Here is a 16688-nt window from a genome sequence, read left to right on the forward strand (position 1 = left end):
ATAATAATGTAATAATATTATAATCATAGTAATAATATTTGTGATGTATAATATAAAAAGGTCAATAAAAATGAATGAGAAACTTTTTAACAATAATATGGTTTTTGAATAATTACAATAAAGTTAAAAAAATGTCATGTATCTTATTTTTTTTTATTAACATAGATATTCAATCCGTTATGCGAGCCGACTAATTTCAGGGTAATCATCTGCTTTGTAGATAGCTTGGAGTCATCGCATTTGAATCTCCGTGGCCACAAGAGGATTTATATTTCTCTTTGGATTTGAACATGAGACCTCCAGGTACTTTTGACCTTTAGAGTCAAGCTCAAATCAATCAAGCACTACCGATGATGACAAACCAAAGTAGACTTTTTGAATAATCTCGAAAACCAAGATAGTTTATGATCGGACAAATTGCATGAAAAAGTAATGTACTTTAACTTGATTCTTATTTTTGATAACGTACTTTCAAAACTTACATTTTGATATTCTAAGATATAAAGTTTTAAATATTTAAGTACCCGGGTAATCGGTTGAAGACTAATTTTAGAATAAAAAATTCATGTCACTAACCACGTCAGCAAATAATACTGATTTGGATATCACATCACTCGCCATATCAGCATGATAAACCTGTTAATGCTTCAACCGGTTACCCGGGTACTTAAATGTTTAAAATTTTACGTCTTAGGTACCAAAATGGAAGTTCTGAAAGTACGTTACCTAAAATAAGAATCAAATTAAGGTACATTACTTTTTCATGCAATTTCCCCTTTATGATAATTAAACAAGGCCCATATCTATGTGATTGTTAACTAAAGGGTCGTTTACCAAACACTTGTTGCAGTAAGAGCTTACCGGTAAAATTTAACACTATCATTTACTTGTCGGATAAGAATTTAGTCCACCAAAATGGTATCGTATGCAACAATTTACCCGGTAAGCGTTTATCGTCATAAAGAGTCGTCTCCTTCACTTATCTGGTAAGACTCTTGGTCCTTATCTCGCTCTTACCGGGTAAGATCATTGATCCTTACTATTCATCCAATAAAGTAATGTGATTTGGTGTTTACTTATCCGAGTAAGCGTTTAGTAAACGACCCCTAAGTTATATTAAGAATCAACAATGATCTACAATCCGAAAAATTATAAAAATACAATCAAGAAAAGCCAAATAAACTAATAAGCTAATATTGTCATCAAAGATTAATATACTGTTCATTAGCTAACAAAAATCCATTTTTATTCGAGTTTTTGTCTCTCTATCCATACATAGAAAAAGTCACTCGACAGGTAGAAACCTGGTTTCTGATATTTGTATCTTAGTAAGAGCAGAATCTTGTGTGAACTATTATCCAGACTCTGGAAATAAGTTTTGTCTTCGCTACATTTGCAAACGCGAGCTGTTGAAAAAGAATTTCTTGTGAAAGCTGAGACGGCCAACACGTATTTAGAATGACAACGGAATGGTATTTTTTTAATTAAAAATATTCTAAGACTAATTTTATATTAAACGGTATCACATTATTGACCAAATCGACATATGATATTGACATTATATCAGTTATCCATGTATTTAAATGTTTGAGATGTCAAATATCATATATATAAAAAATAAAGATCTTGAAATTTTTGCTACACAAAATAATTATTATAATATTGTACGTTATTTTTTCATGCAATTTATATATCAAATAATGCTATAACAATTTGTTTTGTTCTGGTCCACGATCGAAATAACTGTAACATTCCATTCTAACCCAATATCCACAACCTTGGTTCGGTTAATTGGTTGTCTGCACGTATATAAATTGTTAGATTTAGTTGCCATGTGGAGACGAAGAAAGTTTTTTGAATCGATTTTTCAGTTAAAGTATTGTTTTTATATGTATAATTTACATAATTATAGTCTTTGAAATTTTACATTTGGTATTCAACTTTTAGAAGTTGTGATTTCTGACCACAACTTTAAGATTATATATTCCACCCACTTAGGGGTTGTTCGGTTTGTTTTCCATTAAGTCTCGTATGGATAAAGTTATCTGCCGTGATAAAGTTGTATGTATGATAATTGATAAGTTGTTGTTCGTTTGTTATGCTGAATAAACAATCTGAATGGTGACAATTACTATTTTACCCTTTGTTTTACGTTGAAGGAACAACAAACTCCTATTGATGATCAGAGGAGCGATAAATCAAAATAAACCCAGAATTATGAGGGGGAAAAACTCACATCAAGCAAGAAAGGTGAAGAACCCTAAATCAAAATAAACTCACATCAAACCTAAAATCATGAGAAAAAACAAGAAAATGAAGACCCTAAATCAAAAACTCACATCAAGCAAGAAAGGTGAATAACCTTAAATCAAAAATATCAGCCCGATTGCTACTGTAATCAACAAAAAATTGAGGCTTGATTTCAGGAAACACCCAAAAACCTAGCAAAAAGTCGAGGGGCAAATTTCAGGAACAAAAAGGGCTCGATTACAAGAACATATCACCAAGGGAGCAACAAGAGAAAAGATCGAGTTTGGAGAAATTGAGCAACCAGAGATGAAGAAGGCCAAGGGAGCATGATCTCAGGAGGAGGAGCATCAATCGATCTATAGAGGAAGATAAGAGGAGGGTAGTTGGGGAATATTACTGGTTGAAGCCATAGGACTAATGTATTTGAGTTGAGCGAATAAGCCCTATTCAAACAACCTTTTTTAGTTGAATGAATAAGCTATAATTACAACCCATTAAGCCACAAACAAACAGCCCTTAAGGTTGTTATTAAATAGCAAACTTAATTGACATCAATATAAGTATGTTCATAAATAGATAAATATAAGATTCTTTGGGTCCACTTTGTGATAAACCAATCTACTATTGACCTTTTTTTAATTATAAAACAACATTTATTCTATAGTCTTGATTGTTATGGTCTATATTAGAATAGAATGGATTGATAAATGATAAATCACAAAATGTATAAAAGATATTTGGATGAGTGTATGAACTTTAAATTCCTCAAAACACGTTTGAAATGCTCTGATTTGCATGACTAAACGTTGGACAAAACAACGTATTTATACTTACACAAAAAGTCAACCTGACAGTTTACAGACGTTCGCTAGAAATCAATCCAGACGTCTACATTACCAGGTGATTGAAACTTTTGCATTTATAACCATTTGAAATCATATAAAAAATCCAGTATGAAAGTCTAAGAAAATGTCCAAAGATTCATATTTTTTTGGAGATTTTCTTGTGTTAATTTTTATTGAAATGGGTAAAATCTTTTTCGGTTCGAAATAAATATCATATTAATTATAACAACAAATTCTTTTATCATCTCTGAAATAATTTCTCTTAAAATTATTTTGTTATTTAGTTTCCGTAGATTTTAATTAAATGTTATGTTGAATTATTCTTGTACGTGTTAGAAAAACAACAAAAGAAATATATGAACTTATAATATTTAAGAAAATAAAAATCAACAGTATCTTAATAATGAATGCATCATGGCTTAATAGTCATTTAGGTGGCGTTTGTTTTTTAAGAGGCGCTTAAGTCTGAAGTCTGAATTCACTTCTGAATTTTAAGAGGTGGTGCTGAAGTCTGAAATCTGAATCAGTTAGACTGTTTGTTTTTACGTCTGAAATCTAAAATCTGAATCATTGAAATCTAGGCTTTTTTTGCAAGCATTGGAAGCTCTAAAAGCAATTAAGAGGTTTTAAGTGAAAATGTTACCTCTAAATAATTCAGACATAATTAGAGCTTTTAAGCTCTTAATTGGAAAAAAAACAAACACACTTAATACCCTAAGGTCTGACCGATTCAGACATAAGAGGGTATTAAGTGCTTTTTAGGTAAAAACAAACAGGGCCTTACTCTTATATGTTTGTTAAAACAAACTTTGCTTATTTCTCTATATAAATGAGTCTTAAGTGGAACTAGATCATGTAGATCTGTGTGTTTCTAGAATATAATTTCAAATTTAAGTATATATGAAAATTTTTAAATGAGAACACTTTTATTTTGTAAGAACGTGAAAATACCTTTTTAATGTTGTTAATCACATATGATACTATAATCCATCATATATGATACTCATATGATACTGAATCAGATACACAGACGACCTCTTGCGCGACCTAGGTTGCGGGTCAAGTAGCCTGCACATCATAGGATAACATGTTCTGGATATGATATTATAATCTATGACATATTTTACATATGTGATACAAAATCAGAGACGCGAATGGCCTTTGGCACGACCTAGGTCGCGGGCCAAGTCGTTTGCACACCACCGAGATCCCTTATGTGTATTATCACATGCGATAAGATTGTTATCGGCGTTTTCAAAAAAGGAAGATGTTCTTGTCTGAACCTCCACCTATATGTATGTATGTATGTATGTATGTATGTATGTATGTATGTATGTATGTATGTATGTATGTATGTAGTCATATGTTATTTTGAGAAGTACATAAGTGATTCTAGCCCTTCATACGGTCAAGATCGGATTTGACTAATCAAAAATTGCGGCTTTGACTGGTCAAAATTTGCAACTATACGAAAAATAGAGAATAGTTTCGTAACTTTTACAAATAGACGGCAAACAGGTTCATATGTGAACCCTTGTGATTCACATATGAACTATATCTTCATATGTGAACCCATATACTTCACATATGAACTAATTAACTAATTTACATATAAACTAATTAACTAATTCACATAAACTCTTGTGATTTACATATGAACTAATTAACTGATTCACATATAAACTAATTAAATGTTTCACAAATGAACTCGTGGATTCATATGTGAATCGGTTAAATTGGTCACATGTGAACTAACTAACGGGTTTACATACGAACATAGAGTCATATGTGAATCACACTGGTTCACATATGAACCATTTGTCGTCTATTTGTAAAAGTTACGAAACTACCTATCTATCTTCCACATACCGGTGTGAGGAATAATCCGGTGATTCACAGTTAAAGTTGCAAATATTGACCAAATTAAGCGATAAGATCACTTTTTTACTTCTCAAATATTTACCACTTTTCAAATGAATCTCTTCACACACACACACACACACACACATATATATATATATATAGAGAGAGAGAGAGAGAGAGAGAGAAGTAATATTTACCACTACCGCTTCTCAAATGAATCTTTTCTTATACACATAAACACACACACAATATATATATATATATATATATATATATATTTAAACTATAACAAAAGGTTTATATAAATATGTTTAAATAACATATGATGATTAATCAGCTCATTGTTTTTTCAAGTATAAATTGAAAATACATGTTTTATTCTAAAGTATTTTAAATACAATTATTTTGTTAATTTTTTTATACAAAAAACAAGTAATTCTTTTTTACTTGATGTCAATATTGATATTGTTCTCTCGATTTTTTGGATGGAGTCTTCAAAATCTCTATCAGTCGAGTTTACAAAAAATAATATTTCTTAAAGCTATATTCACATGTGATTATGGTCTTAGGGAGGACGAGGACATTCATGACTTGTTGGTATATTAATAACTATCATATCTACATATACATTATATGAATAAACATAAGCATATACACATATGAATATGCATTATATATAATCATGATTAATATGCATTACATGAATGACCATGAATACATTCACATGTGACTATATATGAGTAATATTCACATATGACTATATACAAATATATTCATATGTGAGTATGTATATTTCATGAGTATGCATACATATGTATTCATGTGTATATATTCACATGTATTCATGTGTACATATACATACGTATTAATGGGTATTCACATGTATACGTGATTTACCATAAAATTAATCCCAAACGAGGATCGTTGTTAATAATATCTTCGTCAGTTTAATTAAAACACATAAAAAGTTGATGAACACATTGTTAATAATATTTATCCATTATTCTCTTTTGTGAGGATGAACCCATCCATGTATTGTGTATATATACGTACATACGCGTTCATATAACCAAAAATAGGAAGTAGAATTAGGGAGAGGGTTTGACGGTGAAGTTGTTTCCGTACGCGTTAATTATGAACGCATGCATATTATCCGGAAGATTTGCTATTTGCGGACACCTCCATCAAACATGATTAATTTGTTACTTCCCATTCTCATGATCATTCCTTCATCTTCTCATCATATCACCCCATGGGAAAGAAAAGGGTCACCTACGATTTCATGAATGACCCTAATAAACCACCCAATAATAATGTCGTAGTCGACCACCATCATCATCACCACCACCACCACCGCCACCACAACCACAACCACAACCACCAAAAGTCCAAGAAGATCAAACCCGAAGCTAAGCTTTTACACACTCTCAATTCCCACCTCAAAAAGCTCGCCAAATCTCGTTCTCGAAACACCCTTTCTCTTTCTCCTCCTCCCGACACCGTTTCTCCCGAGAACGACAAACATCATCATGGTCATCTTTCATCATCGTTAAAGCATGATCATCATCGTCATGATTGGTTTACGGGGTTGGATTCCGATCATGAGGATACCCATGATGATGATGATGATGATGATGATGATCATGATAGAGGTGGCATGAGGGTAGTGTGTGAATTTGATCAAGAATTTTTCTGTAAAACGACGTCGTCATCTGAGAACAATGAGGATCTTTTTGGTGGGGATTGTGTGTTTGCTCCAGATTTAAATGTCAGTCAGAGCCTGGTGTTGGTGTTCGAAGAAGATGGATCCGGGTGTGGGTCATACATACCCGACCCGGTTATGAATTTGGATAATGGTGATGATGGAAATTACTTATACGACATATTGGAGCTTTCTTCTCAAGAGGATATGATTAATGAGTTTTTAAAGGTTAACCTTTTTGTTTCTTGATTAATTAAACTAATTCTCTTTAAAAAAAAAGATAAATGGAGCAGGAATAATGCAAATAAAATATTAATTCTTTATTTTTTTCAACAAAATATAATATAACAAAATATGAAATTTAAACTCAAAACTATATTTTTGAATAATAGACATAAACCAGTGACATTTAAAACAATTAAATTTATATTATAATTTTATGAAATACATAAACTAAATTTTTTAACCTATCTTTTTCAAGATGACAAAGAAAGTTGCATAAATCTTTTTTATTTATCTATTTTCTCTATAGTCCTTTTTTGAGTTGTTTCAAGACCAAGGGGACGTTTGGTTTGTCGGAATATGATGAAATTGGAATGGTCAATTCCGTTGACCAAATTCCATTCTAATTAACGTTTGGTTACTCATGAAATGGAATTGAATTACAAAGATTCCATCATTTGTAGGATTTAACCATTCCTTAGGGGGGGAGTGATGGAATTAAAGTCCATTCCATCCCAAATTGTGTAAATGACTAAAATACCCTCATTAGACTTATAACCCTAGCCGCTCCACTCCATTCTTTATGCTGATCGCCTCCTATCGAACATTGCTTCCGTCTTCTTCTCGATCGAACATTTTGCAGGTTGATTTCTCAAACTTGTTACTGCTTTCTGCTCTGTGTTTTCATTTGCTTTGATTCATGTTAATCAATTTCCATGAATGAACTGTTAGGATTTCCTTGAATGAACTGTTAGTTATGATTTCTGTTAGTCGATTAAACATGTTACTTATTTAATTGATTTCTGTTACGAACCTGCTTCGATTTCTCAAACCTGTATTACTTCCATTCGAGTATTGCTTACTGTCTCTTCCTGTACTGCTTCCATTCGATTACTACTTACTGCTCATAAATGTTTGTTGTTTGTATACAAATCCAATGAATATCTCAGGAATCTAGATATAAAACCAAGACCTTTTTAGCTTCTTCTGTTACGAACCTGACTTCCATTCGATTTTTGTATTTGATGTTTATGTTGTTTCCATTCGATTTTTGTGTTTCATATGTATGTTGTTCGATTTCTATGTTTGATGTGTATGTGGTTTCTATTCACTTTCTGTGTTTGATGTGTATCAAAGACTGCAATAGGTTACCCATAGCATCACGATGTCCAAAGGCCAATACATCTATGGTGGAGACATTTCCAAACATAGACATTCCACACAAACACATGAACCTAGAGAAGTATAGCTAATCAATCAATAATGCAACATTTACGTTTGGTGACAAACTTATTAAAGCATCGGCATCGTTAATGGAAGCTGAAGTTCAAATGCTAAAAAAAACTTCCATGATTGCTGATGAGCTTGAGAAATTTGAGACATTTTTCTGAAACTGAAATGTTTTGTGCATTGCGAAAGATAACAAAGGACTCTGGATCTGTGATCACTTTCTGGAGCTTAAAGAAGGAAAGGCATGAAAACTGGGTCTGGTTCATGTTGGACGAATGATCAGTTGGTAATAAAAACAATAGCTTTTGGTTACGTTAGACCAATGATCAATTTGTGGTTAAAAAATAATATTTTTTGGTTATATTAGACCAATGATTGATCTATAAAATGTGTATGGACAATATTTTTGTTACACATTGCTTGGATGTTGTGGTTCGACAACTTCTACCTATGTGTAAAAATTTGTGGGTAGAAATATATGTAGTATATTATAAATCATTTGACAAAAACTTTTAAAAACCAATTTTTATGCATGAAGTACTCTTTATTAATGCATATTACTTAAAATTCATGATTACAAGTATTTTTACGTAAGTACAACTTATTAAAGCTCCATTTTTAAATTCTTGTAACTAACTGCAAATAAATAATCAAATAAATTAAGATAATCATTGAATTCTAACAAGGTGTTTAATTATTATCTTTATAAAAAAATATTTTATTAAATCAAAAATAAATTACTTTCATTATTAAATCTAAATTAAATTATAATAAAAAATTGAATTAAAGAAGTTACAAAAAAAAGGATAACTATTAAATAGTTAATTTGATACTAACATCGATTTTATTTTTTTTAAATTTTTATGCATTTTCAGATTTATGGTTCATTCAAAAAAAAAGATTATTGTTTTCTCAAAATCACATAAGATCGTATTGTATCGATAGAGACAAAAAATAAAAACTAAACATTAAAATAAAGATTTATCTCGCTGCATTGCGCGGATATTCTTCTAGTATATATATGGGTATTTGATTTGTCAACTTGTATGAATGGTCTGGTTTATGGTTGCTTGAATTTTTTACACGTTTTATGTTTATATATGATTCAATAAATGGTAAACATTTTTTTCCTCATTAAATGTTAATTTTATTGTTATTTGTAATTTAATTTTTTTTTTAAAAAGGTATTTTGTCCCTTTTTATAATTCCATTTCAATTCTATTACAAATCAAACAGACATATTTAAATTCATTAGACATATTACGTTTCATTCATGTCAATCATACACTTGGTCAAACCTAATAACATTTCATTCCTGCCAACCAAACACCTGGTCAAATCTGATAATATTTCATTCCAACTCATTCCAGATTTCAATTTCTTTGACATATTCCATTCATTCAGAAATAATTTTACGAACCAACCCCCAAGTTTTATGTTAAATCACCAATGTATTTTTTTTTCTTTTAATTAAAGGGTTTTGAATAACAACCTTAATTTTTTTTATTTTGTATTGCTATTTTTTCTATTAGTTTAACGTGTTTTGTTTTAATAAATCTATAAAATATATTTTGATCAATTAAATCGATAATAAGGTACATAATTCACCATAAATATTGTTTGAAGATTTCATTATTTTTTGTATTTTACATAATATACTACAAGCGATTTATATGACTCTTGTTATTGGTGTTATTTTTTATTATGATGAATATATATTTACTGTTGTTATTTTTTAATTATAGTATAAAATTATGTTTATTTATTACTTTTTTTAATATGTGAACACCTATATATAAATTAATGTCAAAATTTACATGAAAAATGTAAGTTAATAAGTTATGTTTTATATTTTATATTTGTTTTACTAATTTGATTTTACATATAATAAGTTTGAATATTTACTGATAAATACAAATACAGTTATAAAATTATTAATTTTATAAATAATGGGAAGATGATGCTCTTATAAACTCAGTGAAGGAAAAGGTTTCTTGTAACAACCTTCATTGTATTGGAATTTTGTAAAATCTGTTTGCGAACATGCATTGTAAACTGTATATTTTGATTATGCATTTTGAATAATAAGTTATATCTTAAAAGATATTTCAATTTCATGTGACCAAATACACATTATGGACCTGTAATATCAGTAAAAAGTCACTCTTTTTTATAAGAGTTATTGTTACAGTTTCATGCATGATAACACTCGTACTAAGACATCCAAATCCGGGCATGCAAAGCCAAAAAGAACTCAAGACAGGAAGAGTGAAGAGAACTCGATACTTCTATTACTACGTACAACTGGTTTACATTTAAAAGATTGCCATATATATATATATACACACACATATATATATATATATATATATATATATATATTGTTAGGAAATACTTCGTCTTCCGTCAAAACATACAAGTTCCCCAAACTTGAAAGAATCCATAAGTAGCATTAAGTAAGTATATGACAAATAAGTCATAGGACACTGATATTTTAACGTGAAAACTCTTAAAACAAGGAAAACCCCATGCTTTACAACTCGTAAACGAGACACACCGCTCGTCTAACAATAGAGAAAACAAAAGACGATGAAAAATGCCCAAAACAGTATCTTTTTCAAGGCCTGTTGTCCAAATATTAGCCTGATCCAACAGTTGAAGATCTCTAGCTGTAACTTTACGGTATGACAACTTAGTGTAGAAACAAGAGTTTTTCTTTCTATTCTACTTCTTCTTTTTTCTTCTTCTCTATTTTGATGTTTCTCCTCTCTTGACTAATTAACCCTAGTCTAATTTCATCTCATTTAATTTAAACGGGACTAGACATGGCAAAAAACCGGCCCTGGCCTCACGGGTCAGACGGGGCCAAACCTGGATTGATCCTGGGTTCAAACAGTAACAATCCATCGATGTCGGTGTAACCGGTCCCGGTACCAATCCCGTCGAAAATATTACCCGTCGAAAATATTAAGGCCCGGTTAAGGATACTTGTAACCAGTTATAGTAACCGGGCCCAAACCGGTTCTATATTAAAAAAACATTTTCTTTATATATATATATTTTTAAATTTCTTTTTGATAAATTTTTAAAAATACTTTAATGTTATTTTAATACACTTTAAAATATCTGATTAAGCCAATCAAATACACTTTAAAATATCTGATTAGGTCAATCAAATACACTTTAAATAATCTAATTAAGTCAATCAAATACACTTAAAAAATACGTTTTATTGTAGTTTTATAATTGGTTTTCAATCAAATACACTTAAAAATATATATTTTATTGTAAATTTGTAATTTGATTTTCAATCAAATATACTTAGAAAGTTAGAAAATACATTTAAAAATACATTTAAAAAAAAAAAGGGTCGGTCCCGGTCCTTAACCAGCAGTCCCAAACAGGTCTCAATCGATCCCGCGCCAGGCCGGTCCTAAGTCGGTCCCAAACCCCCGGTCCCGATCCTCCGTTGGTCCAGGCCCATTTGGCCTTCTCTAAGCGAGACGAAATGAGCTAGCGTTTGGGCCTTATCCACTTAGGAAGTGAGCCCCAAAACCGAAAGGAGTAGAAAAGATTAACGACAAAAAAGGCCCTAAGACAGACATTACTCGTTAAGAAAAAGTAAAGATGGATTATATAAAATTATATGAACAGGATTTTTCAAAAAGAATTACCATGTATAAAAATAAAAATCGAATTTAATTTATATAAGCTGAAAGTAATAATTATCAAGTAAATTGAGGGACCAAATAATAATTGTTTTTTTTAATAAGATGAAGATATGAAATGTAATTAAACATATTTAAAAAGCAGTTAGATTTTACCAATTATTATTATTATTTTATATATTATAAAAGTTAATAGTTTAATTTTTTGGGGTTGTTATTTGTATCCCTGTCTGTAAAGGATCCAATTAAAAAGTCAAAAAATTCTGAAAAATGACATTAAATAACCTAAAAATCAGAAAAAGCATTTTTCATCATTACATTGTGCAGGTACGTAATGTAGTTCATGCAAGTTAATTTTTTTTCATTCTCAATGTATTAATCAATTTTTTAAATAATTTTCATCTAAACAAGGGGGGCGATCCAATCGTCAATCTTCCAAAGTAAACCATACTTTAAGAGAGTAGAGTTGACGTTCTATTCTCGGAGCCCACATAGGTACAAGATGTAAAAGGCGATGAAAACTGTGAATTTTGAGCGATAGATGTTTGTCTTGGTCGCCCTAAAGATGAATGGCCGTCTATTCGATATGATTTAATAGAGAAGTTAAACATGTACAAAACAGAATATCTCGAGGTGTATGACATTGAACTATGACATCAACTTTATAACTCCTTGAACTCCTTTGATCTTGACTCATTTGCACCAAATGAGCATTGGATAGATGTTCTTGAAATGGGCTTGTTGATTGCTTCAAGATGCAATGTGATACTACATTATTTAACAACTATAGGTAGTCTGACATTCTTTTCACTTCGATCTAGTCCGCCGCCGTGGTATGAACATGTTGCTTTTACAATTGGGTACGTTAACGTTAATCATTACGTCAAAATATTTTTGACAGAAGGGCACCCGATGCCTGCTATCCTGCCAAATTGGTTTCCTTTCAAATATGATTGCGCAACCGCATGGGCTACTCCGTACATGACCCGAATAAATAAGTACGAGCAACTGTTATCTAGTAATCGTACTATAAAATTTATTTAACTTGATTGAGTTATAGTATTTTCAGACTTTTTGTACTTTATTTGTTGATTTATCAATTAACTTACTTTGACAATTTTTTTTTGTATTAAATTATTTTATCTTTGTAGTTTTAAATATTTATTTATAAAAAATACATATATAAATTATTAATTAATTAAAACGTTAACAATACAATTATAAAAATTAAAAATAACTTTATAGTTATTTGAATTAATTTAGAAATAGTTAGTTGGTAAAAATTTATTATAAAACATAAATTTAGAAAAATAAAATTAGAAAACAATATTGAAAAAAGTTATAAAACATAAATTTATAGGACATAAATTTTTGAAAAACAATTAATGGAAAACACATTTATTATTTATTAGTTCATTTTGACCTAAATGATAGAAGTAAGTATATTTTACCGATAAGAAGAAGTGCATATGTCTTCATCATAGGTAAGTGGGGTGCAAATATCCCCATCCAATTTCCTTTTTATCAATTTTAATAAAATCATTTGTCAATTCATTTACTGAACTCATTATTGCCCAACAACCTGGTTTCTGTATGAATGGGGTGTTAATTTGCATGTTTTCCATATGGTGTGAGGTACGAGGTGAGCTGTGGTGAGCGAGATCACAATGTTTTTTTTAATCTGAATTAATGAAAGATGTTTATATCATATATAATATTATATATAAATATTTGTTTTCTATTTTTACTTAACGAGTGAATGATATTAAACAATTTAAATTATGGTATATATTAGAAACTAATAAATTAAAAAGATAAAAAAAAAAATCAAATATTTGTGTATTACGTCATAACGTGTCACGGATTAAATACGACATCGGACACAAGTAACGAGCCACGCACGCCACAACGGCTATTGTAGCGAGCCTTTTAGAAAGCGATTATAATACTTGGATTTAAAAATTGCATTCAAAATATAATGTTTAATTACAACGATAATTGTTAATTATATTGTCGTTGTTTAGGTCAATTTTAGATATTTTATCAAAACATGAGTTGAATTACAGCTATGCGATAAGTAATTGATAAGAAAAGTCGATACATAAGGTAAATAATATGTATTAGTTGGTACCGTAGAAAATCCTCGAAACAGATAAAAATATTGCATGCGACGTCTGAGTCACCGGCCCAGAGTCAAGTAAGAACGCATGTATGTTTGGCGACTAGAGAGTTTGTGCTTCACTATTATAAGGTTAAAGATTGAGCTAAATAAAACAATGCAAATAGGAATAGAATGTTGATTTGTTGGAGGACTCCTATCTGTCCGCGAGTTGAAGTCACCGTCCTCCTTTACGTTGGCTAGCCCCTTTATCCTTGAAATGTCATTTGACGAGCCCCGAGTTCGCAAGTGTACGTGGTTGAACCTGGTCAAGGCTTCCCAAATAGCTACCCTCTTATGGACTTGGAAGGTTCTAACGAATTTGTGTCGTCGATATTGAGCTTCGATCGGTATACATGTAACCCTTATTTGGTGGGCCTTCAAATCACAAAAGCGAAGCCCATAGTGATCCGGGCCCAAGTTGGCTTTGCGTACCCAATGGTCAACCCCCCACGGCCCCACCCAAAAGAAATGATAATAATAATAATAAATATATTTTATCATGTTGGAATAGTAATTTTCAAACTAAACTTTTTTTTTTTTATGATTCAGAATATTTGTTAAACGGTTAATTTTCATTCAAGATTGAATTTAATATAGATTAAGAGGTAAAATTATATATTTTCGGTATTAAGAATATTTATTAAACACATAAAATAAACAATAATTAATTTCATTTGGAACAAATTTTATTTGAAAATGTAAGTGGAAAGTATAAGTATATACATCACTGTTAATTTATATATTTTGTTAACATGTTTGAAAATAAATTAAAACATAAACAGGGACGGAACACAAATGGATTGGATCAGTAATAGTGGAAGGATCCAAAAGAATTTTATACTTAAAATCTTAATGGACTGGAGATGCTTCACTTTATCTAAAAAAAGCTCAGGGGCCAAGGCCCTTAATGGCCATCTGCCCCTGAAAATAAACATAATTTATTACAATTAAAAAAAGTGCAAAATTACACAAACATTATTCTTTATAAAAAATAACACTGAATAAATAATAATAATAATAATAATAATAATAATAATAATAATAATAATAATATAAAATCACTTGTAATATCGATTCAACCAAGTCATAGCGGAGTTGATGGTGAACTTTATTTGAGCACATCTTAGAATCACGTTGAAGGTGTTTTTGGAATTTATTGGTAGAACCTTAAAATATTTATGTTGAATTATCTACTCTTCATTGATCCAATTGATCAATATTCACACTCATCTTCAACAATCGTGGTATGCAAAATTAATTAATTATGCATGTATGTATAATATTCATTAAAATTAAAAAAAGATATTTTATAATTATTAATTTATTGTTTATATAATATATAAGAGTATATAAAAAATAATCTAAACATAATGATATACTAAGATAATTCAAATTTAAACATATTAATAGAAAAACTTGTAAAAAAATGAAAAATAAAACATAATTAAAAAATTATTTTATAGTTTTTTTTATCAATTTTAACTTATATCTTTTTATAGATTTATTTAAATAAAACAAAATGGCTAAGAAATAATAAATAAAGTAATTACAAAAAATGAATGTATACCAAAACTTAAGTGGATTCTAATAACAATCTATGACTCGACAATGATCTCTATTATTTTTATTTTTATTTATTTTATACTGACGTCTAAAACTACTTGCCTCGAAAACTTTGATATATTCTCCATAATTCATCTCCGATCGACTCTTTTGATTATTTCATCTTTGCATGGATTTTATTTTTGTATTAGAATATAATATATTTTCTTATTATTAGCTAATAAAACTCTCATCTTTTGAAAAAATTACCAGCCATATGAGACGGTACAACTTATATCTATATTTAGAATAATAAAATTATAATTATCTTTTTCATATATGTTATTTATTATCTAATATTAAATGCATAAATCTTGTGTAATCTTATATCTCTAAAAGAAGAATAAGATCTCAAACTATAACCAACATGAGTTTTTTTACCTATAAGATTGATGATTCCATAAAAGTTTGTTTTAATCCTAACACTATGTTCTTAGTCTTCTTTTAGGAAGAAAGAAAGGAAGTAACGAGGAAAGAAAAATATTATATTCTCGATATTTTTTTAGGAAAAGGAAAGAAAAGGAAAGAAAAAAAGAAATTATATCAAAATTTATTTTTATTTTAATATTTTTCCTTGCTCTCTCTTATTCATCAAAAACACAAATAAAAAAACTTTTTTTTCTTTTCCTTTCTCATTATTTTCTTTAATTCCCAAATTCGAGGGCATAGTATAAAAGTTTAAAATGGTGTTAAAAAACATTAACATGCGGCGACATGAAAAAACCAATCTATTTACATTTATTTACATAGTGTTACTCGGAAATTAGAAGAATTAATATTGTGATCTCAAATGATGTCATTTCTATGTACAAAAAATACATTACAAATTGACGATGTTACATAAAAATGTTCTAATATATAATATTAATTTAGAAATGGTTAGTAATTGATTTTTTGTCTAAGAATACTCGAAAAAGCTGTTTTATATGAATTCAATTCTATTTATGATGATAGAAACAATATATTAAAAAAATATGACAATTATCAAGGGATCTTTTTCACATCCCGTCCATGACCTAAAAGTTGTGAGCAACGTACCTGTTAACAGAGAGGTTATGAACAGGTGGAAAGATCAATTAGTGGGTAAACTATTGGTTGATATATATATGTCAACAGACATAAATCATCAGCTTAAAACCCATCAA

Source organism: Cynara cardunculus, assembly GCF_001531365.2.
Source record: "Cynara cardunculus var. scolymus isolate 2C chromosome LG 1, CcrdV1, whole genome shotgun sequence".
NCBI classification, from domain to species: domain Eukaryota; kingdom Viridiplantae; phylum Streptophyta; class Magnoliopsida; order Asterales; family Asteraceae; genus Cynara; species Cynara cardunculus.